Genomic DNA, 27481 nt, shown 5'->3' with positions numbered 1-27481 from the left:
TTGATTATTTTTATTTCACTGGTTCAAAGGTTTAAGAATCATATTCTATGATAAATGCCACAAAAGACTGAATACATACTGTGCATCATCATCAATTATCTTTGAAAGGCAGCAGGAGGGGCTCCAGGTGGATGATGAAATACCTGTAAAACTAAAATAATCAAGCACGAATCAAAACACACTCTTGTAATAACTGTTTGGTATTAGTTTATTTTTGCAATCTCTATAAAGCTGATATTGTACTGTATGTCCTGCCATATGCTACTGCAATCTCTTACCTCTCTTGCTTTACTATTCTTCCAAATGGTTGGAGAGATGTAAGTTGCAAGAAGTACTTTACAAGATGAGGTTTATAGAGATTGAAAAATAAAATTGATACACTAAGAGTGAGTGGGCTTTATAGCACTCTCTGAATAAGGAAAACTTTTCTAATCTATTTTGCATATTTATCAATTTTGTTGCTTACTGTGAACTTTTCCCAGTTCTCAAACAACATTCTACACCTCCTGTTAATGGCAGAGTTTGAAAATAATCTCTTAAAATCCTAAAATGAATTTAAAAAATTTATATAAAAACTATACTTAATATTAGACTGCATGCCACTAGAAATACTTTTGCTCTTACCAATTAATTCAAACACTTTTTTAATCTACAGCTAAAATACAAATAAAATACAGTATTTCTCGGGGAAAAATGTTCTGCTTTCTTCTTTCCATTCCTTGCCTCTGTGTCTGTGTGCATTTGTCATTGCAACAATTGTTTGATGTACATATAATGTATCTGACCAAAATCACAAAAAACAAGAAAATGATATAATAAGTCACCTAACAGTTTGTACTCTACTCTGCCACCCACAGACACAGACCTTACCACTATCATAACTACTGAGCACCACAGACATGCACTGCAACCTTTACTCTGGCTACACAGAGTTACCTGTCTGTATTATCCACTGGGCCCTGCGGATATTTTTGCCAACAAGTTTATGATAATTTGGTTTGCTTGTCCATTTCTATGGATTGTAGGAGGCATTTCTGAGCTGAACAAGCTTGTGAGATGAAATCAGTTGTCATTTAATTTTCTTATGCTTACCTATAATTGCTATGAACATTAAGTGACAAAGAGTCCTGTGGCATCTTATAGACCAGGGGCTCTCAAACTGGGGGTTGGGACCCCTCAGGGGGTCGCGAGGCTATTACATGGGGGGTCATGAACTGTCAGCCTCCTTCCCAAACCCCACTTTGTCTTCAGCATTTATAATGGTGTTAAATATATAAAAAGTGTTTTTAACATATAAGGGGAGTTCCACTCAGAGGCTTGCTATGTGAAAGGGTCACCAGTACAAAAGTCTGAGAACCCCTGTTATAGACTAACAGACGTGTTGGAGCATAAGCTTTCGTGGGTGAATACCCACTTGTGTCTGACGAAGTGGGTATTCACCCACGAAAGCTTATGCTCAAATACATCTGTTAGTCTATAAGGTGCCACAGAACACTTTGTGGCTTTTTACAGATCCAGACTAACACGGCTACCCCTCTGATATATGAAAATTAAGAATATTATTCCCCCTGATATCTTTATTGGTGGTACATTTTCCCTGTCAGCTCCATCAAAAATCTTTGTGTGCTCTTGGTTTAGAAATTGAATTAGATAACTCACATTCAGCATATTACCAAAGCGATCCTGTTATTGGGTTAGGAATTTGACTGCTTTTTTTAATGCAGATGCAAGGTGTTGGGTCATGCTTTATCAGGTTAAGATGTGACTACTGGTAAAAATTTAAAAAATGCCTAAATTTCCAAAACTCCCACTTGAGGCTTAGGCTGCTAAGGAACAGATGTTCAAAGGTCTTTAGGTAGCTAAAAATGCAGATAGACCTCTAAGTTCCATTGGTTCTTAATGGGAGTTAGGCACCTAACCTGCTTACATGCTCTTGAAAATCCAACTTAGGCTCCTCAATTACTTAGGTATCTTTGAAATTTTTACCCTGAGCCTTGCACTACTTTGCTGTGACAGGCAAGGCTCTGTCTATGTTATTCACTCCAAATTTCAGGGTGCAGAGGCTGGCATCCCTACATGAGCAGATTACTAAAATGCCCTATGTGTTTGTGTCAGTCAGTCTCTCGGTCTGACATTAAGATGATCCAAATATCAGTCTTAATAGTTACCTACCAATAATCTGAAAAATGACATATATTTGAAAGAATTGTTTCATAGCTAAGACTCTATTGTCAAACAAACACAACTGATACCAAAAAACTACATCGTGTTTCAAAAATAAATAAATACATAAATAAAAGCATCATGTCACAAAAGTTGTGAGCAGCACCATGAACTGAGCTGGGGTGTTTTGAAAACTAATATTGGACTGAAAACACAATATTACTCAGAGGGGATTTCACTTTATGGGGATTTGAGTGAAATATACAATGTGTCAGTTGTCTGGAATCCACAGTCTCTTTTTTTTCCCTTGACTTAGTGATGTGAGATCAAGGAGAGACAAGATACAAGATTTCCTAAAAGAAGCATCGACTGTGCATCGCCTTTTCTGCTCATGAAATTCCCCCTAATTGAGTAACAGAGAAGTAATGATTTTCATTGGCTTTTCCCAAATAACCTGCTTTTTTATCTTCTTAACATAGCTCCATTCAGGGATATCTACTGAAAGCACACTATTGGGGTCCTGTGGTTGTCTCAAGTCCTCTAGGTCAAAGTTATTAGTTGGACATATTAATTATGCATGATTTGTGATTTTTTTTATTTCACTGCATTATATAAAATGCATTCTTCATGATTCAAATTATTTGTCATTTTGCCATTTGAGAAGGCTGATTGGAATACGAAGTAGGCTTGTCTCATGATCTGCATTTATTTCTTAAAATGACTGCTTCAAAGCTGCCAGTTACAATACTAAGAATTGGCTTACTTTGCTCTCTGAATGCTAGCTTGCAAGATGATTTAATAACAACACTCCTCCCAAAAATAAACTGCCTCTAGGGGAACTTCAGTGTCCATATATAGACAGTGAGTAAGTATTACTTGCTTTCTAGTTCCTGTTCTGTCAGGAAAGAAAATTGAATATCTTAATATAAGGTAATATGTGAATGAAACACAAATGGTCTTATAAACAAACAAACCAACGAGAACAATGCCTTATAGTAGGTGGTCAGTCTCCAGAAGTTTTTGAAGGAAGTATTTCTATGTTCAATAAGATCAATGTTGCAGGATAAATAAAGATTAGTAATATTCACATGACTAAAGCTTTTCCTGGGAACTTTGTATTTCTTATCATTTTAAATATGTTGGACCTAGAGAAGGATAATCCTGTTAGTGCATAATCCTCACACTTAATACATTATGACCCATGTTTGCATTGTAAGCCTCTTAGGGATGGGGCTGTCTCATCATATTTCGCTGCCCAGCACAAATCAGTTCCACCATGTTGGTAAGTATTGTTATTTCTGTTTTACATATGGGTAAGCTGAGGTATGGAGGTGGGGACAAGTAAGGTATCCAAGGTCATATAAAAATGTGTGGTTGTTATAGCCCCATCTCCAGAGGAGCCATCTTGGTATATGTTTTAAAGCAGGGGACTAATCATGTGACCTGTGGACTGAATCTGACCTTCCTGATGTGTATATGTTTCATTTAAGTAAAAAATAAGGTATTAATACTTATGGCTGCAGGGAGCCTTCCAAATGTGAACAGAATGTAACCAATGCAATATTGTCTTGCTGAGTCTGCAGGCAGCCTGGAGAGTGAACCTGAGAGCTGTGAATCCGCCCCCATTGTCCCTTAATCTTACTGCAGTGGTGTTAACTCATGTGACTGGTGTTGAAAATAAAATCCAGTTCCTCACGACTGCTCCATTGTGCCAGACCCTTACAGAAAAAGGAAGGAGAGAGAAATGGAACAGCTAGCCTACAAAGTTTAAGTTTTAGCCCCACTATGTGACCAAAGATGCACAGCCAGCTTCCTCCTAAATCATGTAAGATTTCCATTGCAGAGGGCACTCCACATAAGGCCTGACCCAAAGACTGTTGACATCCATGGGAGTCTTTCCACTAACTTCAATGGGCTTTGAATAGAAGCTGTCAGTAAGCCATGGGACAGGCATTTAGTTTGAGCAAGCTTTGTAGTTGCCCTCAAACCAATTAAGAGATTATCGATAAGTGTTTAGCATAAAATAGAATGTGAGTAAATGTTGTATATTATGGCCCTGATTCCTCAAGGCACTTCAGCGCATGCCTAACTTTAAGCACATGAATAATCCTGTTGAAGTCAATTGGATTGTTCACCTGCCTAAATGTAGTCCCCTAAGTGCCTTTGTTACTTGGCACCTAAATGACTAATACATACTGCACTGTATGGTCTACGTAGTAACTATAATAATAAAATAGTAATGAAAATATTGTAATTCAGTAATGTTTAAATGAATGATATTGAATACAATATTCCATGTCAATTGATGAATATTCTAGACCATATCCAGTTAATGTTAGACAAGTAAAACAAGAGTGTTTTTACTGATAGCTAATGTTGCTACATAATTCAATTTACACTTTTTCCCCATTGTTTTAAAGTCCAAGTATGGAAAGTCTTAACCAAGATCATTTTCTGTTTTAAAGCCTACATCCCAGAGTTTAATGATCATATCTTGCAACTGGCTATAGATTGTGTGGCACATGCCATCTTGTGGATACTGCAGGTACTTAGCAACCAGAAATAGGTGCTAGAAAAGGTCATGGGGTGTGTCTACACTACAAAGAAAAACCCAGGGCACTGAGTCTCAGAGTCTGAGTCAACTGAATTGGGCTCATGCTGCAATGGCAAAAATAACAGTATAGTCCCTCCTGCTTGGGCTGGAGCCTGGGCTCTGACACCTAGTGACTGGAGAGGTCTTGGAGCCCAGGTTCCAGCTGAGCAGGAGCATTTATGCTGCTCTTTTTAGACCTGCTGCCCTACCTCTATGAGCATGTATCAGTTGACCAAGGCTCTGAGGCTCAGTGCTGCAGGTTTTTCTTTGCAGTGTAGGCATACCAGTGGAGACTGATGGAGTTTAGCAGTTTTCTGACTAAGATATTGACTCTGGTTTTGTACATAATCTTGTTTATGTAGTTGCTAAAACCATTTCACTGAAACCTAAGACTTCTTTCTTCCTCAAATAACACAGGTTTGTTCATATGCAAGGCAAGGAAACAACAAGACATCTGAAAATTGAAAAACAAATCCCTTATTTTGGAAATAATTCCTGTTGCCAAACTGCTGAATTGACAGATTAATACTTTTTAAACAGTCATTTTATATATTTAAATTAACCTGAGACAATTAGGGTTAATATGCATGTGCACCTATGTATGTGTTTGTGTGCACATGTGCACACACACCCATGGTCTGTAAATCAGTCACAACCCACTCCCTTCAAAAACAAACAAAACACTGTGTTTTTATAGCCACAAGAAAAAGCAATAGAATATTGATTTTTTTCTCGTCGAAAATCAGAAATTCCATTCTTAGCCATAAGTAGATGGTAGTTTCTACAGTGATAATAATGTGGGATTTTACCATTTAAGAGAGATTTTCTTGTATGAACTTATCAAAGGTTGATTTCTGTTATATCAGGGTGAGTTAATAAAACCCTTACAAACAGTTGTAAGTTTGTGGTTGCTACCACCATCTCAAATCGATTAAAGTGACTTTAAATTACTTTATTTAAACTAGTCATATAAAACATTCTATAAATGTATTCACAATATATTATGAAGCCTATGAAACTAATTTATTCACTGTGTTAGAAAATGCTCAGTAACCACTATGGAACTACACTGCCGTGGATAATAAGAATGCAAAAAAGCACCCAAACAACCGTACCAGAGACAAACACAAAACAAGCAGTTCCCTCAGTTTGATTTACTGCACCAGGGCCACACTTACTTCACACCTGCCACACTCAATAAGATCAATGCTAGTGAAAATGACATTTGTGAGAAGTGTAATGTTGCTAGCGGGTAGTTTATGCATATGATTTGAAATTGTATCAAATGTTTACCTTCGGAGAGCAGAGTTGTGAAGTCATTTCACATTGGAATCTATAGCAAATAAAGCCTTTGAGCAGGATATGCTGCACACAGGCAGTAGGTACTGCACTTGAAATATTAATTCTAAGTTTTATTAGACTGGTTTATGCCAGAACTGAAATTATGAAGAAATGTAAAAGGGAGGAGAGTGAAAAGCAAAGCAGAAGAACAAAAAAACTATTAAATGCTTTGCAATTTAGCCCAATGATGTCAAATTCTCTCCCCAGCTGTGTACCCCACATCTTTACCCAACATCCACTACTTCATCTAGAAAAAACCTTGGAAAATATGCCCTTTGGGTAACCAAATCTGGGCACTAGCAGACCAAGGCAGATGGAGATTGAATTCCAAAGTCAGGGACCCCAATTAGAATACAACCTGCTACCAACCCTCTTTCATTTAATCCAAAGGACTATTCACTTGAGAATTTTGGTTGATCACAGATGCCACGGAATCATATTGGGAGACAGTTGAGCTCTAGACAGGACTTGAGATCAAATCAAGAATTTCAGCCTTTACTCAGAAATCAATTGGCAGCCAGAGCATATCTGAGCACATTGTAGTATTGAATAGCCTCAGACAAGTCCAGAAAGATATGGGTCAATATTTTCAGATATGGGTGCCTACATTTAGGCTTCTAAATCCATATTTTTCCTCAGAATATATTTTCTGGAACTTTTATGATCATCATTATTTACATAGCACTCCAAGGCCACGTCTATACTACCATTGTTGTCGGGATAACATATGTCACTCAGAGGTGTGAAATAAAACATCCCTGAGCGACATAAGTTACACCAACAGAAACGCTGGTGTGGACAGCACTAAGTCACAGGAGAGCTACTTCCACTGAAATACCTACCGCCATTCGTGGATGTGGTTTTACTATGTTGACAGGAGAGCTCTCCTCCTGCGGGTATAGAGCGGCTACACGAGCAATCTTACAGCAGCACAGCTACATTGGTAGAGCTGTGCCATTGTAAGCATGCTAGTGTAGACATGGCCTAAGTGGCCATGGCTCTTTAAAACAGTTAGAATGTGTCAGATAAAAGAAAGAAATCTTTGCCTCAAAGAGCTCCTAGGTAACACCACAAGCTCTTAACGACTGAGCAGGTTCGATACAGAACAGGAAGTCGCTTTCATTATAGCCAGAATGCTTCATGTAACAGGCTTTGAAGGGAATAAGGGAAGGAAGGCTTATTTTATTTCACAGGCAGTTCCAAGGTAAGGCATAGATCCTGGCCAACCTTTGCTAGGGAGCCTAAAAGGGGCAAGAGGAAAACAATGTTTTTCTTTCCTTGTACATACCTGCTGTTCAAGAGCAAGGCATAATCACAGTCCTTATGTTTTCTGGTTACAGAAATCACCTAAAAAAAACAAGGAGAAGGGCTGGGCAGAGGCTAGGTCATAATCTTACCCCCTTTGTATGATCCAAGGCCTGTTCAAATGCTCATTTAGTGTCAATAGGAGTCTACTGACTTCAAGAGCCAGCTGAACTGTCCAGATTCACGGTGGGGGAAGCCTATTGCACTGATCAAAGGGATGGTGCATTATGCACACTCAGGGTACGTCTACACTACCCGCTGGATTGGTGGGTAGCAATTGATCTATTGGGGATAGATTTATCATGTGTAGTGTAGACGTGATAAATCGATCCCCGATCTCTCTCCCGTCAACTGCTGAACTCCAGCTCAGCGAGAGGCGGAATCAAAGTTGATGGGGGAGCTGCGGCGTGCCCCGAGGATGTGAAGTAAGTAATTTGAATTTGATCTAAGATATGTCGACTTCAGCTACGCTATTCTCATAGCTGAAGTTGCATATCTTAGATTGATCTCCCCCCCCACACACACCCAGTGTAGACCAGGCTTCACTCTCAGTGCCTGGGAATTCTGAGGGCAACTGTGCCTTTGTTTTCAAATCTGACATTCATAAGCAAAACTCACAGCTAGACGCTCCCATCAACTGAAATTTGGAACTATGGTTTATGTTACATGCAGCTTTGCTTATATTAAACAGCAGAGAGTAAAGAGAACTAAATCTCTTAGATCTACAGATATGCAAGAGCAGGAAAAAATCACTTATTTCTCCTGTACGTAGGTGTGTATTAGTCCATTGGAACTCACAAAGGCACTCCTGAGAGAAAGGTTTAATATACCATAAAAAATATGTCCTTGACAGAGAGGATTTCTAAAATAAGATGTTAATTCCATTTTTAATTAAATGGCTTAATGTCTAACTAAACCTTTTAAAATTCATGCAGTACAAATTAAGTATTTAATGTTATGACAAAGTGACCTGCCACCCATCACTGAGCAAAAACTTGCAATGATATTTGACTAGTTCAGAAAACAAGCAGCTTTCTCTGAATGTAAAATGTTGTGCCAAAAAAGAGGAAAGGCATAAAGAGTATGCAAAGGTTATAGTTAAACAAAATTCAATACAATTACATTATCAATAAATCAGATGATTCAGACCAGGTGATCTATACTGGGAAAGTTCTGTTTTGGGGGAAAACTCATGAAAGAACTCTCATTATTTTCTTATATTATTATTTAATATTGCAGTAGATCCTAGAGGCTGCATCCAGATCAGGGCCTCACTATGTTAGGCACTGCACAAATTTCCAGTTAAGAAGGTCGATAACAAGATTTATCAAGAAACTCTGTTTAAGTACCTTTATGCTGAAGGCAGAACATCCTCAAATGAGAACACTCTCTCTGGGGAAAACATGACGTGGTACATGATGCGTTGTGTTTGCAATATGGAACGGCTTGTTTTTAATGCTGCTGGGTTTGTTGCATGTTTTGCACTTGCATGCTTTCTCTGTCTGTAAATGTATTACTGTTCACATTGTTTTATGACATTCCTTCTGAGGGAACTTTGGCTGGGTCACTGACCAGCCTTCTTCTTCACAGGTAGAGAATAAACAATAGTATGATCCTAATAATGCATTTTTAAGTTCCGACATCGCAGACTACCAAAGCTGGAAAGCGCTGACAGCACACCTTGGAAATCTAGACTTCAGCACTTTCCAGTGGTGGATATCATTACAGTCTATCCCTGATGGTTCACAAGATGTAATACCTTGAAATGATCACTGGATCCTTAATGCAGGAAAAATAACATGGTCATCAAGTCATTTATGAAACAGGATGCTTTCAGCTATTTGCCTTCTCTTCTGTGAGACATTTACAGCTGGATCCTGCATTACTGATGTCTATGGGAGTTTGGTTGCTGATTTGAATGAGGAAAGGATCAGGTCCTTAGTTTCTGAAAACAAGCATAGCTCCGGGTTTTCTCAACTGAAGTACGTACAAGGCTGGCACATTTCTGTTAGGTATGAACCTTAAAAATGTCTGTGATTTTTAAGCTTCTGTAGTGAACTAAATACTACATTTATTCACAAAATAATAGATTTTTGTGGAGAAACCTGTCCCAGAAAACAAGAAAGGATTTGGAGATGACCTCATTTAAACATGATGCAGGACAATACAGAACGTAAATAAATTACTGTATTCAGTAAAGAAACTCAATTAAAAAACCACTGTGCAATCACAGATGAGGTTGTTTTTTTCTAATAGGAAACAGGCAGCTTTAAGAGCTGAGATCATATACTGCCTACAGAAAAACATTTGCAACTCCAGTATCATACTATGCACAGGCAAGCTTCAATGTGTATTTGTATATACATTGTAAGAGGTTAATAGGCGATTTCTGTAGTAATTTTTTGGGGAAAATACCTAGATCAGTAATAGGAGCATGTGATAGTAGATTCACTATAGTTAGTCACATTTTATAAAACCCCTTTCCCAAGGGTTTTGCAACTAGGTTATATATATATATATATATATAGTTATAGTTATAGTTATAAAATCACTCCTGTCTGAAACTCAACATACAAGTTCTTAGCCTAAGGAACATATTTAGTAAGTTATGCAGCTATGGGGAAAAAAAAGAACTTAAACTGGTAAAGATTGTTGTTGTTGCTCAGTAACTCCCATCCAACATCAGTTTACAAATAGCTTAGTCTAATTGCTTGTGGAACCTGGGGGGAGGAGAGGAAGGGGGAATTATGTTTAACTGAGCATAGTCACAGTAATTCTTGACATTTATTTTTATTATACAAATTCTAAATGCATTCTCTCCTGAAGCATTGTGCAATTACATTCTATAAGGTAATTCAGTAGCTGTTGTTAAAAGTGTATATAACATATAAACTGCAGATAAACCAACTTTTGCAGAAGCCAGCTAGTGGAATGAACAATTAATATTTTTAAAAGAGAAGCTGGGCATAATCCAGCCTGAAACTTATCACTAGTTTAATAATACAATAATAAAAGAGGAAATATTGCCATAAATGTGCAGTACCCATCTGAGTACATGAATGTGTAACAAGCATCAAAGATCTTTATGAATTATGTGCTTGTTCTAGGATGCTTTCATGTCAACTATCATCCTTATTGTAGTATTAGTATTCTATATTGCTATCTATCACCTTCATAGTGTTGATCATTCAATGCCCCATGCTTTCCTTTAGGTAGTAGCTGGAATGTAATTCATTTTAACCCTCACCCATACAGAGGTCTGTATTTAAAGACTAATTATCTAAATTATACAGTACTCCTTTTCTTGCTAGAATCTATTGATGTAATCACACCCAGGTAGTGGGCTATTTTAAGTAAATTTTGTGTGATCCCACATAGCTCAGAAATGCCATACCTTTATCATTTGAAATTTTGCAGGTTGACTGTCCTTACTCAGAGAAAGGACATTTCATTTTCATGTGCCCCACCCTTCTTGAGTTGCACTGTGCACCGCCTCTGCTAGTAGTTAAGACTGGCTGGATCTGGCCTAAAGTTTCTGTTTTAATTCTGAATTTCCTGGTTTGTGTTGATTTCAGATGGATCCTTTGGCTCCAGCCAGGTCTCAGGTGCACATAATGCATATCATCAAGAATCAGTTCCTAGGGATGTGTAGGAAGGCATGGCAATTCTTTGTTTATAAGATAATAATTAGCAGCAGCATATCTGAGAGCTGGATTAAGTCATCTTTGTTATTTTTTTACAATAACTATTGCTACAATGTGGATCTGTGAAAACAGAATTAATAGCAAAAGCCAAATTACATTCCCTGTAAGAACCCCAAGAAAACATTGGTTCTGGAAAAGTCATTTTATTTATTAAGTATATAGCAATAATAAAATTATCAGCTATGAATGGTTGCAAGTTATTATTCATACTCCCCCTCTTACCTGGACATTTTTATTACGTTTTGTAAGAACCACAGTGAGAATAATAAAATCCAAATGCTACATGCGTATGCTTAAATATTTAATAGCTAATCATTAAAAAGTCATTCAATGTGTTTGCATTAAATATTTTCTCATATATTTAATCTTATAATAGCAATGCCTTTTTGGAAGATTGCTCCAAACTGAGACCTGATGTAAGCAAATATAACCTTGTTGACTTCCACAAAGCTGGATCCATAACTTTGATTGTGAATTCCATTCTTTCAGTTTAAAGGACTATAGCAGAAGATAGTTCTTAGTGGAACAAAAGTTTTATGAGAAAGGAGCTCCGATAGGGTTGCTCATCCGTTCTAAGTCTGGTCGGTGGTGCAGTAGGGCTAAGGCAGGCTTCCTGTCTCCACATGGCTCCTGAACAGCCGGAGCCTGCACCCTGCACCTCAACCCCCTGTCCCAGGTTGGAACCCCTTCCTGCACCCCAGCCTAACTCTCTTCCAGAAACTTCATCCCAACCACCTGCCCCAGCCCTAAGCCTCCTCCTGCACTCTGAACCCCTTGGCTTCAGCCCAGAGCCCCCTCTTGTGCTCCAAACTTCTCATCCCTGGCCCCATCCCAGACCCTGCACCCCCAGCTGGAGACTGCACCCTCTCCCACACCCTAGCCTCCTGCCCCAACCCTGAGACCCCTCCTGTGAGCCCAGTGAAAGTGAGTGAGGGTGGGGGAGAGTGAGCGACAGAGGGAGGGGGGATGAAGTGAATGGGGGAGGGGCTTTGGGGAAAGGGCGGGGCAGGGGTGTTTAGTTTTGTGTGATTAGAAAGTTGGCAACTCTAGGCTCCCACTTGTCAACAGAAAAATCAGTCTTATTATATATTGAGCTGAATGCTGAAGGGGGACAAACGTCTTCTGTCTCTGGTCTTTTGCTTCAGCAGAATGTCTGCCCTTTTGGAGTCCATCTTTACTGGAAAAACCTGCTGCTGTTGGTAAACCTGGGAAACCCCTCCCTGAAGGTTAATATCCCTCCAACAACAGAAGAAGGCGTCAACTAAAAGCAAAGAAGAGTTGGCTGAAAACTGAGAAGGAAAGACTATGTCTTGGTCTGTAGAATTGAAGCAGGTTGGTGGACAACATGTGAGCCTGCCTAGAGGCAGAACTAATTTGCAAAGCTGTGGTAGGGGAGTTGTAAGGAAGTCTTGTTCCAGTAACTGAGAAGTAATATACTATCTCCAGTCAGAATAGTGGATACGACTAGAAAGAGAACTTTGGTTATTTAAGGAAGCAGCAGATAATATGGGCAGAGGGTTTTGTTTTTTAAATTCAGTTTCAAAATATGTTCACTTTGTGACCAACTCTATCTGATCACTCTAGATGGTAGTTTATAGGGTTTGGGGAAGGAGAGAAAACAGACAATGTAGCCAGTACTAAGTGTTCAAAAATCCTGAACTGGGCTTTCCAAAACCATGATATTGGCTGCCAGAAGTTGGGACTGGGTGACAGGGGGTGGGTCACTTAATAATTGCCTTGTGGTTTTCATTCCCTCTGAAACATCTGGCTTTGGCCACTGGCATAGGACCAGATACTGGGCTAGGTGGATCATTGTTCTGACCCAGTATGACTGTTCTAAATTGGTTTTGAAGAATAGTACATTAGAAACTTTTCAGCTGAAACTTTTTTTCACTGAAAATTGGGTAGACCTAAACATTTAGCAAATGTGTGTAAAATTCAGCAAATTGTTTTGGTTGGGAAAAAAATAGAAATGTCAATGAACCATTTTGACATTTCTGAAATGAAACATTTCAATTTTTCAGGCTCAAGTCACAAGGTAACTTAGATGCCATTCACAAAATGAGGTTAGTAGAAGTGTTGCTGCATTTATACCCAGTCGTCCAGTGCTCTGGAACAAAAACTTGAACCCAGGTCTCCCATATATCAGGCAAGTGCCCTAATCATGAGTCACTGTCGTTCTCAGGCCCAATGCATGTTTAATTATTTATACACAGTGGGACAGTTTCAACGGGAGAGACCGAGACACATCCCACAACAGTCTATAGTCCAGTGGTTAAGGATTCTTCTGTGAGATGGGAGACTTGACTTCAAGTCCCTGCTTCACATCAAGCAAAGTGAGGACTTGAATTCACGTCTCTCATCCTGGGTGAGTGCTATAACCACTGGAATATTGGGTGTAAAGAGGTAGCAGGCACCACCACCAGTTTGTGAATAGCACCTAAATCACCTTTTGAATCTATCCCTTCATTGCTAAATTTCTCTTCTTTTTTTTTTAAAGCTTGAAATGGAAACTTTTTGCTTTGGATCAAACAAAGTGCATCATTTGACCCAAAACAAATGTTTATATAATCCCACAAAGGTGAGTAGCTGCCTTTCCCTAATTTAGCTTATTATTGTCCATCACAATTAAAAGATCTGATCAATTTGGTTATCACTAGACGATCCAAACACTTGGTAAAACTCAAACAAACCTAGATCACAAATATAGCTTTCTCCCCCACTCCCCAAAAAAGTAATTGTAAGGGTTAAAAAGATGTTTAGATCACCAAAAATAAAATACCCCCCATTCATGCAGATCACTTTAGCAGCTTTGGACATTTTTTTAAAAAAATTCATGTTAAGCCTTAGCTACTTTAATTGATAATCAGGAATTTATCCCTAGGAAACATAAAACTGATTATTTGTTATGGGTAAGGACTGAGATTACTCAGTTTGGACAGCTCCTACATATTATAAGGATCCTGTATTTTTAATATTTACAAGTCAAACATTTTATTGTGAAATCTAGATAAAAGACTGCGCTGTCTAGACCTTTAATCACATTTGAGTAGTTGAGCCAGAAGCAAGCTGGAACAAAAAGTTTAATTTTTCAGATCTATGCAATTTGGCTGATTAAAAAAAACAACCCAGATGAAAGATGGGAGACGGATTTGGAGAAAGAAATTGAGTTGGACCTGTGAGTTGGTCTGTATATCGGAAAGGGGATATACATCTTCAGTTTCTTTAGTTCATAAAGAACTTGTATAAATTACTGTATCAATGGCATTTGAGTTCAGTTAAGATCCACCATATTTTTCTACTAGGTTAGGCAATGTGCGGGAGGGAAAGAGGAACATACTTGCACATGTGGTGGTTTTATCCGGGGATTAGATGGTTTTGGGAGGAAATTATTAAATGATTCATTTTTATGACATAATACCACCTTTCCAGACATTCCATGGCCTGCTTGCTTAATGATCAAGTAAAGAGTTTACATTTTAAACAGAATGATAAATCAATTTCTTTTTTTAAAGTTAGCAGCAAGACTTTGTATTGCACATTGTTGGAAAAAATGTGACTTCTCTTCCTATGGAACTGTGTTAGAGTAAAACGTGGGCTGTCCTTGTAATGGGATGGAGAAGCACCAAAAAGAGTACTGATATTTAGAAATGTGTCACATTTGAGCATATTTGGAGGAGGAAGGCTCCCCAGACTGCAAGTCAGAATATTTAGCCAGGTTCTTTGAATATTAACTTGATCCTGAATAATAAGTAATGCATGATGTAGCTTGTTAACATTTCATTGTAACTTTGCCTTTCTAAAAAATTTTTTTTAAAAAATTGAGGTGCACAGATATGATAGTAATGATAGATATGATAGCCCATGTAAGCACTTTAGATACTCATCATCCATGTGTCTGTCATTCTGGAGTCACTTTCAAATTTCCCCAGTTTTTTTTTCCAAAGGAAACAACATTTTGTCCATCTTTGTTATTGTAATATGTTATAATATGTTGTGAGATTCAGGAAAATCAGGGAGGAAACTGAGAAACTACTGTGAGTTATTACTTTGTGCAGAATTTGATTAAGGTTGATTAAGCTCAATTAAGTAATTGATGTAATATATTATGCATCCTTCTTTTGATTGCATTTCAAAATAATACAATAAATAACATTAATTATAAGTGCTCATTTGCTCATTATTATTGTTATATTTTGTTTGTATTGCAGTGGTGCTTAAGAGACCCATTCAAGATCAGGGTCCCATTGTACTTGTTTGTTTCTGTGAATACTGCTAATGTAACCAGAAGTAAACTACATTTCCTGTTTTATATGAACCAAGTTTTTTCTACCTGGTTTAATTTTTTTATTAGTGTATCAGAGAGCAAGACTAGTGATTCTGTGGCTGCAAGTCCATGTCCATGAATTTGCAAAAGTCAGATCATTAAGGAGCCAAACAGAATCTCCAGTAACTGAGATATTAGCACAGAAAATTATAGAGTAAGTGACTGATACAAGTTTGTTTAACAGCAGCATAGTGCTATTGTCAATATATTTGTTTAGATATTGCTGAAACCACCAATATATATTCAGCACATTTGCCAGATAGTCATCCCGTACAAATAAAGACTCAGCTCATATGTAGTTTGTTGCAGTGTTCCATATTTCTCTCTAGTCTCTGTCAAGCAGACATCAGGGATAATATTCATAAAATGAAGGAACATTTTCTGAAAAGGAGTAATTAGGACTGTGCATTTAGGTAACTGTGTGTGTGTGTGGGGGGGGACTTTGAAAAGGAAACCTCACACCTGTTACTTCAACATTTGACATTATTTTCTACTTTATAAATTGCAGACATCAGATGGAGGAGGAACAAGGAGTATTTTTTTGTGCCAAATTAGAGACCGTTGAAAGGCATGCCTCCTTCCAGGAGTGATGATATATAATTAGTGCCAATCATTGTGAGGAACAACAATTATATACTATATACAGCAGCCTGAAGGGAAAAAATGTATGTGATTGCTCTCTACTATTTTCATAGAAGAAAATTTCTTTAAATTCCAGTATTACTGAAAGAACTTTTTTGATGATGATGATGGCTCATACGGCATTGCAACACTTGTTTTAAAGAACAATGAAAAAAACTGGCTAGCAGTGAAGTAGGTATTCTAGTATTTTCTAGATAAACTTTTTCTGGTGTCATGTTGTTACCTTAGTTTGTGTCTTGTCTTTTTAATAATTTTCTTTTTTAAGAAGTCAGAAAATATTCAACAGAATACTGTTTGTAGCAACAGTGTGGCAAAATGAATATTCAAATGAGGTTTTGATTTGTATACATTGGCATAGGCATTATCTCGAATATTTGGATATTAACATCTTTTTACCCTTAATATATTGTTCTTTTGAAACAAGATGATGTCTGGCATTAACTGGGATGGTATTTCAGGTGTGGCAACCATGCAAATAAGAGCTGTAGGAGTAAGCGAGTGCATTTTCAGTAGGTGTTACATTACAAGGATTGCTTTCTGTAAGTTACTAACAGTGTCAAATTACTTTTAAAGGAATTTTAAACTGTATTTTTAAGATAAAACTACAAAGTGACCAGGTTTTGCACCATGTAATGCACAAGAATCTCTTCCAGTCTCACAATTAGTCAATAGTAAAACAACCAAACAAAAACTCTACATATTCTTGATGATAATCAGTTTCCTGTTGTGAACTACAGCACCAGTATTGAATATGAATCTCTAGGAAACTATAGGATACCATTAAACCTGATCCCATTGCTGTACTCTGTTAAACTGCTGCTAAGTACTAACTCAGTGGATTCTCTGTGTTGGATGTGTATATGCATAATTTAAAGTACTTTAAGATGAATGGTATTATATACATTAATGTAAAATATTATATTCACTACAGTATTACAAAGAAAGTTTAAAATGGTTATGTTCCCACCTGGATTTGTACTAGCTTTAAGAGTCAGGTTCCAAGACTGAATCAAGGAGAACAGTCAGGTTTGGAATCAGTGGTACCAATTTCTTGTGAGCTGTTGTCAGGATTTCAGCTGCATCTGAAAGAGGGTCATAAAATAACTCCCAAAGCAGAGGAATGGGGTTGGATTCAAGGATCCAAATCAAATGCCTCATGCTAACTTTGATATTTCACAGGGATTGAGGTTCAAGTTTCTGAATGTGGTCTGACTCCTGTGAGTATATTAAATTGCAACATTTTTTTGAGAAATACAAATATATAATACTTTATTTAATCCTTTGTGGGCAGAGTGTTGCTTTGGGGCCTTGTTGGGCTTGTATTTGCTTGCTTCAGAACTAAATATTACAGGAAATAACACAGTGCATCACTAATTCCTAGAACTTCCTAGAAAATAAGAAATTAATTTAGCTAAAATCTTTGATATTTTGAAATTTGTTTTCATTCTACATTGGAATGAAAATGAGTCATTTTGAAAATTATTGTGGGGGAAAAAATCTAATATTCCCTCCTCCTCCCAAATAGCCAATAGCTCAGTGGTACCTGATTCACAGTAGACACTTGAACCTGGGTCTCCCACATCCCCAGTGAGTACCCTAACCACTGGGTTATTCTGGTCTGTTTCTTTTTCTGTCTCCAATAGAAACTTCATCCTGGACCATGGAAACATTCCAGACCAAAGTTTCATCAAAACTGATAGTTTTCTGACTAGAAATAATCCCAAGCAACTCTTCTGATTACAAATAACTATCTAAAACCTCTGTGCATGAGAAAATCATTTGACAGTGTATGTACTGTCTTGCAATGTATATTACTGGATACAACACATTATTTTTTTAAATCAAGCATGTTTCCCCTGTTTTTGTCGTAATTTTTCCTTGTTAATACTTTTTATATCTCTTAATGGAACTTTTTGGTGATCAAAGAGCTTATCATGGCTGTTTTTTTGAATGTGCCATTTTTTTCATATGTTAATTCTCTGCATTTATGCTCCTAAACTGGATTACAGTGCATTTGCCTTGTGTTTTTTTAACTCTGATTGTTTTCACATGATTTACAGATACTTTTATTTTTACATCTATTACACATTTCTGAAGTGATTTAAGATAATCAGTGCACGTCCTTCACACAAAGAAAAGGGAAAAAAGATAAATATATTTTGCAAAAGTTAGGTGCACACATTTCTCTTGCACATTAAAGTTGCATTGATAGGAAAGAGTTCAAAGCAGTCACAGAATTATTTTTGAGCCACTCTTAGCTTTACAGCAAGTTCAAGCGGTGGAAGTGAGGAAGACAATAGAGGTGGTCATGTTCACCTTCCCATATATATTTCATCAGATGGGAATTTTACGTCCGCATATACTGTGTTGCTTGACATTCCACTTCTCTGTTCCATCCTGCTCCGTTCTACTAAATCATGTGCTAATAGACGTTTGATCCAGCTGTGGACAGCTACCTGTAGAAGTTGCAGCATTGAAATAGATTTGTTTAGCTCCTTAGTCTCTGAGCTCCAGATGTTGAGTCATTTTACTGTGTTGCCAACAGTGGTTATATAGTACAGTGCAAAATAGCAGCCTGTTTTAAGCTTGCTTCTTAGTGTCTTCATGCAGGGCTACTAAGACATGAAAATACGGAGAGTGTAACAAGCTGTCCTTCTCTCCAGCTCCCAAAGAAACAATTGCCATGCCCAGAGTCTCTTTCCAGGTAGCTTTATTTCTCCAAATATAGGCACATACAACAAAAACAGTTCCTCAGCCCACGCTGGGCTACAGCTCCCAGGGATCTCTCCCCTTTACCTTTCAATCCTTCCAGCTTTAGGGCTTCCTGCTGGAATACTCCTTGCTCTGTTTCCTGAGCACTGCCACCAAGGGCTTTCCCCAGCATGTTCCCACTTCCTTTCCTCCTAATCACTTGCAGGGGGTATTCTGCTCCTGGCCTGTCTCCCTGTTCCCAGGGACCTGGCAGTGAAAGCCCTGTATCCACTTTCTCTGCTTCTTTCTTAAATGATTCTTAGGCCTGATTTGCCCAGGTACCTATTCTTATAGCCCATTTGGCATCAGGTGACCAGGCACAGGTACACTCTAAAAGGGACAGTACCATCCTGTGACAGAAGGATTGTGATAAAGGACACACTGGAGTGCTAGTAAGAGACTAATCTTGAATTAGTTCTGTGGAAACATGGGGAAAGCTGAAATAATATGATGGAGCTTTGTATCTTCAGATAATTGTGCTCGCTGTGTGCCTTCAGTGTGCATAGCTACCCTTTCTGTTCAGTGATTTGGAGAGGGGGAATCATAGCCTCCTGCCATAGCCCTTGTACCTATTGCTGACTCTACCTTCTATAAGAGCACAGATCAGTTTTGTCTCTGAAGGCACCAATCAGAGACTGCGCAAGCTAAGTTGTAAGACTGAGCTGAAGCCATTTAAAATAAATTGGGTGAAAAAGTTGTATAGTTAATATTATAGAATTAAAGAATTAACGTTTTATTCTGAAATGACCTGATGAAGAGCCCTATATAGATGAAATTTGTTATTTCCACCAACAGAAGCAGAAGCTGGTCTTATAAAAGATGTTACCTCACCTACCTTGTCTCCCTGATTAGCTTCAATATGTATACACACACACACACACACACACATTTCAGTGTGAAATTTAATTTAACACAGTGTTAGGTTTTATTCCCTTTGTATTTTCTCTGTAGTTTGTTTGTTTTGTGGGTTTTTTGTGTGCATTTTAATAGGAAATGTTTCAGGGTTTCATGTTTATGTCACCGTGTATTTTTTTTTTAAATTTGTGTATTTACACAGAAATGTGAATAAATTTACATAGAAATGAGGTGAATCTCATGTAGTGCTGATAATTTTTTAAATTAAATATTTAGGATTAATCATTTGTCTTCATAAATGAAAGATTATCCTTAAGCACAGCAATAATGTGCTTAGACAACAGAGATCTGTAGCACCAAGAGTCTATGCCCCTACTGGACAACTTTATTCCAGGTATCTAGGAGTGCCACAAGGTTGTTACTGAGCTCGTGCAGCCATGTGAATATTGGATGACCATGTGACCACGGCCAGTCCGTAATCAGGCAGAGTCTCCTCCTGATCTCAAGTCTTATCTTCAAAGCTGTATGTGTGGGGACTTTGTTTCCAAGGCAAGCAACATGACCAAGAAGGGCCAGCCAGCAGTGGGAAATGATAACTCCAAGCCCCTCAAAGCCAGTTTTCAATTATACATCCCAATTAATGATAAAGTCAAACATGTTGTATCCAGTAGTTGCCAGGGGCTATGTATATGAAATGCCTTCAGCCTTCTGATGTCTTGTTTAAGCAATGTCCCTATTTCAGATCCATTTAAGAGGACTGGAAATACTTGTTTGATAAATCTGTACTTTTGTATATAATTCCACCGACTTTTGGCTCGAGACCCTATGCAGGTTGTTCATGTCTGAGGCTACTAAACCAGATCTCCTCAGGATGTCTGTCTGACTGAGCCCATTTGGTGATGCTTTAATGCATAAGTAGATAAAGTCATCCTCTATTTCCATGTTTTGTCCAGAAGGACAGGTGTCTTGTATCACAACCTTTGTTTTGATACTCTAGATTTTTATTTTTGTCCAAGAAACCCTTAACCCAAGGACAGCTGCCTTGTGCTGGAAACTCTCTAGTGCATCTTTGAGATCATATGCATCCTGACTAAAGAGAGCAACATCATCCGCATAATCCAGGTTGGTAAAAGAGTTTGAACTAACCGTTATACTGGTATGTGTGGAGACGTGTTCAAGGAGACAATCCATTGTGCAGAAGAGCAGGGCTGGGGCCAGGACACATCCCTGGAAGTAGATTGTGTAAAGTGGAACTTTGTCCATAATGACATCAGCCAACCACAGAAACATGAGTTAACACCAGCTTTTGGAGAGTTTTGGGAAGAACATCTAAACGCAAGTGTGCCATGGCAACAAATTCATGTATCTGATAAGTTAATATCATTAATATATTAGATTATAGAAGAAAGACACCTCAATATTAGTAGGATGAGGAGATACAAATAAGGAAGAGGGGAGAAGCCTCTACTAAATATGCATTAGATATAATGGTATCAGTGTATATTATAAAAGTTACATCCTAGCCTATGGGCAGAGGGAGAGAGAGATATATAGTTCCTGGGAAGTGTTAGAATGATGGCCACTGGTGATGAGGAAGAAGGTGATGGTGATGAGGAAGATGATGGCTCACATTTCAGGTTGTTCTTCAAGGATGGTGTGAGTATGTGCAGATGTACATTCTGTAGTCTCTATCTACCTTACTGAGTTAGTATTTGTGATTTAGCTAAATACATTAATGAACTATTTGTAAATATAGAAGCGTTCCTATGGTGTGAACGTTGCAACTGTACACATTGGGGTTCCCAACTATATAGTAATTTTAATAATACTGGGCCTGATCTGGGGACCAAAGTGATAACTATTCTCATAGTGATAATTGGGAATTCTTAAGTAATCAATATAATTAATACATAATCTATAGGTCAGGCTACACTCATAGGGCTTTCTACAAGGCAGCTCTGTTGACAGCTCTGTTGCCTTTGGGTCTATGAATGCTGCTATCAAAGATGAGTTAAATTAATGATAGATCTCAGATAAAAGATGGAGAGTAAGTACAGTGTCCATTGTAGACTGTATAGCAGTGACGTGTGATTGCTCTGGGTGATGGCATTTCACAAGCTGACACTGCAGTTGTGCCAGTAGACACATTTAAAGTCTTTTCCAGGGACAGAGAGTGGAGTTATTGGCCTATAGTTATCACACAGTGTATGGGCTTTTCCCCTTATAGAGAAGTAATATGATCTCTTCCTTCCACTGTGCTGGTACCTTCCCAATGGTTCAGGCCCAGACAAATAGTTGGTGTAATACTATGCTTATGGGCTTTATGGCGCTCTGAGAAATTAAGGTGGTGTGCTTTTCAGTTTCTTTATGGCAGTGTGAACCTTTTCCAGTGTAAATGCAGCCACACAAATTTCAGGTTTAGGGATTGCATCTTCTGCTAATGCATCCAGATCTGGACATTAATGTCTTCAGGATGGTTAAATGTGCACTCAACATATTCATTCCATCTTTGCAAGACTACTACTTGTGTTTTACCATCAGTCTTGTTTATCGGCCTAGATATTGTGCAAAGTCCACTTTTGACTAAATAGCTTTGAATGCTGTTAGTAATTTATTAGATCTTATTGCCTCTTTTGCCATGTTCTCAAAAGAAGCTTCACTATCAACTTTTGCTCTCACTTGAAAAATACCTTGTAAACATTTACATTTTTACAAGGCATTTTTACAACGGAGGGACAGCTCAGTGGCTTGAGCATTGGCGTGCTAAACCCACGGTTGTGAGTTCAATCCTTGAGGAGGCCACTTAGGGTTCTGGGGCAAAAATTGGTCCTGCTAGTAAAGGCAGGGGGCTAGACTCACTTGACCTTTCAAGGTCCCTTCCAGTTTTAGGAGATTGGTATATCTCCAATTATTACCTTTATCATCATCATGGCATTGTCTAGCCTCAGACTTGTTTTGCAAATATGAAATGTCTCTTTGGATAGCCAACAGTGACACTTGTAGCATTTTGCTTCTGGGGTGGCATCTCCAGCTTCTTGGATGCTTGTGCTTTTGCTATCCCGGCTAATTCTACATGATCCAGGAAGGCACCAAGTGCTTCAAATGTGTTTTTCACTGTGACAAAGTACTTGTTACCAAGTACTGAATTTTCACAGATGTGTTATTTCTGATGTTATTTCTTATGTAGGAGAATTCTTGTGTTGAAATTGGAGCAATTGACACTTTAGTAGTAAGGAAACTATGCTCAGTATTTACCAGCATTTGCACCTCTATAGACCATGTATGAGCTTGCTGGATTATGATTCTGGACCATTGTACAGTCCATCTCCTTCCTGATCTGGTCATCCTTGGATATCCGGGTTTCCCAATAGCTTTCTAACATGCCTGAATCAACTGCCAGTAATGGTAATGTTGTGAGAAGCACAAAGGGAGAGTAATATCTTCAGAGTTGCCATTTATTCTTCCAGAATAAAATGGGCCCTGAGAATAGTTTTTAAGCCAGTTTGGGGACAATTTAGTGCTGCATTCATATCTCTGAGTATAATAAATTAATTGTGTGGCAGAACAGATTGCATTGCTGCTGCTAGCTGCTAATAGAATTCATCTTTATTGGTATCTATAGCTTCCTCAGTGGGAGCATAGGATACAGTGATGGATAGCTGCCCATGGTGATGCTTCAACCTGGCGTATACTACAGGTTGAAACATAAAACTCTTTCCCTGTAGAGGAATTCATCAAGAATTGCTCTTTTTCAAAGTGACCATCATAGCCCATTATCGACAGGGGGGATGAGTGCACTAACTCCCTTGTGCTATTAGGAGACAGTGTGACACTGTGCGGAGCAAGTGAATATAGGGGAGGATAGGGAGAGAAGATGAAAAATTCTGTGAAGGGCAATGAGGACATTGGGAGTGAATCTGGGGGCAGAGGAATTTCAGGAAGGTAGCAGGAAGTATAATAAAGGGTTTTCCCCAGTGTTTTTTTGCTTCCATTGCCATCACTTATGTCTTGTCTGTGTTTAGCTTCAGGAAACTTTCCTTTAGGTGCTGATCTTGGCTCAGTTCCCTACTCTGCCAAAGACTTCATGTGTGACCTTGGTTTAGTCACTTACTTTCTCTGTGCCTCAGTTCTCCATCTGTAAAAGGAATAATAGTAGATCTATGTCTTACAGTGGTGTCGTGAGGATACATATAAGTACTGAGAAGAATAGAGGTAAGTTTGATCCTGAGTATTATAAACTGAGGTAAAACAGGTTTTTAAATTTAATTCATATGTTTTAATTGGGGGGAGAATGTGCATAAGTTCAGTCTTAGGAGCTTTCTGGCACAAAATGGCTGCCCGGACTTATCTTTGCCTAGTTACCTATTTACCCAATACTGGGTAATCAGGATTATTTTTGCTCTGTTTTGTATTCTAGGGGATGGTGTGAGTAGCTGAAAGTCTCCTCCTAGGTGTTACTTCAGTCTCCTAAAGATAATGTCCTCAGAGGCTGCTGGGGGAAGGGAGGAAAATGCAGCTGCAATGAAGGGGTTCCAGTCTTGTAAGGCTGGTGCTCTCAGCATCAGGTACTCCTGAGCACTAGATCCACTCTTTTGCCTGGGATAGCTCTGCTCCTGCACTGAATTTTAACTAAAACAGAGGATGATTTGATGGAATGTTTTCCATGGAATGTTTTTATTTTTTCAGTAGTATTTAGCTTTGTCAAGGCCAAAGCTTTAGAGAGCAATTTTCTCCAATATCACACTGATTCGGAACGTCTCTGTGTGATTTAAAAGTTGCAACTTGGGAGAACATGCAGCTATTATGTTGACATCAAAGCTTAGAACAAACACTTCAAAGATATGTAAAAATGAGTCCAGATACGAGAGTATTAGATGATATTAAACTTGATCTGTGCTCGTCTGATCACATACTGGTAGGCAATAGAGATTTGCACATGAAGTAACACCTGCTCCATCTCCACCCACAAGCTATGAATTAAATATTGTTCCTTACCCCTGAGCAGGTTGACAGGGAGAGCATTTAAGAAAAAAGAATTGAAAATATGTTGAACAAGTTTCGCAGACAGTTTTACTGATTTTTCCTCCCCCCGCCCTGTTATTAAATGTACTAGGTTGACATCTCTTTCTCCTTGCTGGAGATTTTCAAAGGCCACCATAGCAGAATACATAAGAAAATGTATTATGTTTGTATGTCTGTCCAATATCAGACAGGGGTTCTCTCCCCTTCAGGCAGTGGAGTCTAATGGACAGAGCACTTGACAGGGAATCAGGAACCTCTGGTGCTATTCCGAACTCTGCCACTGATTTGCTGTATAATCTTGGGCAAATCCCTTCATCTCTTTGTGCCTTTTCCTCCTTTCACATGCTGTCTGTCTTGTCTGTTTATATTGTAAGCTTTTATGGGCCAGAGCTTGTCTCTCATGTTTGCACAATGGGGTCCCAGCCTTGGTTGGGGCAGTTAGGCAGCACTGCAAAACGAGTAATAAATAAGATGCTGCTCTGGAACTCAGAAGAGCTGAGTCTCAATTCCTGACTCAGCCGTAGCCTTATTGCATGACCTTAAGTAAGTCATGCAGGGCCAAATTATCCACTGCTATTCTAATGCAAACAAAAAATAATAACTGTACACAAAGCCAAGAAAATGTGGACTCTCAGAGCTGTGATTATCTAAAATGACCTTTTAAATCTTTGAGCACAGAGAGCATGATTTGTAAGATGGCCTCACGTGCAGTGACTGGTTGAGTGCTATTGTATCCTTTGTCTCGGTGGAAGCAGATCCATTCAGCAGAGATGTTCCTCTCTAAGCAGTAAAGTATTGACAACTTCTGTTTCTTAAGGAACAACTTAATTTATTATTTCCTTGTCAAGGGATTTTTTTTTCTTTTGTTACAGTTAGAAACTCTGACAGAGTATGACTGTCTTGGTGCAAAATCTATCTGGATTTGCTTAATCACAAATACATTCTTCTGTTCTCACAATAGGATTTAAGTGATAAAAAGAGAGAAACGGGTGTTGTACTCGCCCTCTGAACAGAAGAGAATTTCGCCTTTTGTGATTCTGGCAAGACTACTCCTGGAATACTGTGTTTATTTCATGACAACCACCTTACCAGAAAGGTGTAGAGAAGATGGAGGGAGTACAGGAAAGGGCATCAAATAGTCCTTTGATGACTGGACGGACTGAGTTATGACGAAAAGCCTGAAAGAAATAGGTCCAATGTAAGTAACTGATAATTCAGGAAGGCTCTGATATTTGTCTATAAATATTTGAAGGTCATTAATAACTATCAAGAATGGGTAGGAAGAGTTGGGGGAGGGAAATGGAACTATTACAAATTATAGGAAGTGCTGGAAGCTCCAGTATTCATCACACTTTTTAAAAAGAAAGCTTCTCAAGAGTACTAGAAATTATATTGTAAGGGACAGTCTAGCGTTGGCAAACACATAGTTCTAAGTGACTTGGGGCTTGATCCTGCAGTATTGGCTTCCATGGGAGTATGATAGTCAACCTTTCCTATTTTCTGTAATTATTGTTTAAGATAAACCGGGAACTGAGACTTCCCCACTAGCAAAATACTAAAGTCTCAATTATTTATTCAGCAGAGGTTGCAAAACAGTAACTTTCAGAAGAGAGGGGAGAAAAAGTAAACAGCTGTGCAACCATCAAGTGTTAAGGCATAGCTGTTATCAAAGTAACAGTTCGTTAAGTTTAAATACGGTATATACTCTTTTGGGTGGGCTGTACCAGTGTCAGCAGTTAAAAGTAAGATTTGTGCAAAAGAAAATAATATGTGCTGGATAGATGACTACAAGAAATACAAATATAAAACAGTGCTATGTGGGAATTTTTCATACAACAGGAATATTGAATGTTCACATTTAGTAATTTAAGGTGAAGGAGGCACTTGATCTCACAAAAGCAGTACAAAACTAGCTGAAGATGCAAGATGAATTTGGGATGGAATTTTCAAAAACATTAGTCATCGGTCAAATTTTGCTCCCAGTGAAGTCATTGGGAATTGCAACATTGACTTTAATGTAAGTTGAGTTAGGCTCATGCTGAGCATTTTTTAAAACCCCATGCTTAAAATTAAACAGTCTTTATCCTTTGAAGTAAGAAAATACCCATAAACTCTTCAGTTTCCTTATGAAAAAAAATAGTTTGGAATGAGGAAACAAAATTTTTGAACCATGAATACGTGTTATCTCATCTTACACCATTCTTAATTGGGGTCTTATCCTGCACCCACTAAAGTCAGTGGAAAAGCTCCCATTTAGTTTAATGGTGTAAGATCAGGTCCTAGTATTTTTTTCTGAGACAGAGCTCAATTCTGTGAACACTTATGCACACAGGTTACCTAATTCATGAAAATAAAATTACTTACATGCATAAGTAGTTGCAGGATTGGAGTCTTGGGTTGTAAGTTCCTGGCTGATAGGTTCCTGGTCATTAGAGATGGTTGGGAATGTGTTTGCAAAGGGAAGGTCTACACAGCATTTTGGAGATTTCACAAGCAAGCCTCCCAGCCTGGGTCATTAGACTTGGGTTAGTGAGTCTCACGCTAGCACTCCAAAGCGCTATTAACATAGCTATTTAAAGTGTGGTTTGTGCTCTGAAGCCTAGGGAGGGGAAAGGATGGGTCAGTCTTTGCATGCCCAACTCTACTGGCCATTTTTTTTCTTAAGTACTGTTACTATTTATAACGCTACATTGACATAGAGAAAGTTGAGGAGTTTTTTTTAATATCCTGCAAAGGTGGAGGAATTAAACATTTGATTAGATGTGTTTTCTCCAGCAC

The 27481-nt window shown here is 38.3% G+C and overlaps 1 long non-coding RNA gene across 3 annotated transcripts; it reads left to right on the top strand.

Annotated features, from left to right (window-relative positions):
• The first annotated feature begins 2478 nt into the window (after positions 1-2478).
• Positions 2479-17926, top strand: LOC120397041. Of its 3 annotated transcripts, none has more exons than XR_005593634.1 (6): positions 2479-2585; positions 12255-12453; positions 13131-13172; positions 13323-13474; positions 13607-13687; positions 15942-17926. It is a non-coding gene; the product is annotated as an uncharacterized LOC120397041 (long non-coding RNA). The 3 variants fall into 3 exon arrangements; XR_005593635.1 differs by having other exon boundaries at positions 2482-2585; positions 12252-12453; XR_005593637.1 differs by lacking the exon at positions 2479-2585 and adding an exon at positions 9300-9414.
• Positions 17927-27481: the final 9555 nt, after the last annotated feature.

This window comes from Mauremys reevesii, linkage group 1, assembly GCF_016161935.1.
Source record: "Mauremys reevesii isolate NIE-2019 linkage group 1, ASM1616193v1, whole genome shotgun sequence".
NCBI lineage: Eukaryota > Metazoa > Chordata > Testudines > Geoemydidae > Mauremys > Mauremys reevesii.
Note: the sequence above shows the minus strand (reverse complement) of the source record. Positions and strands in the feature narration are given on the sequence as shown.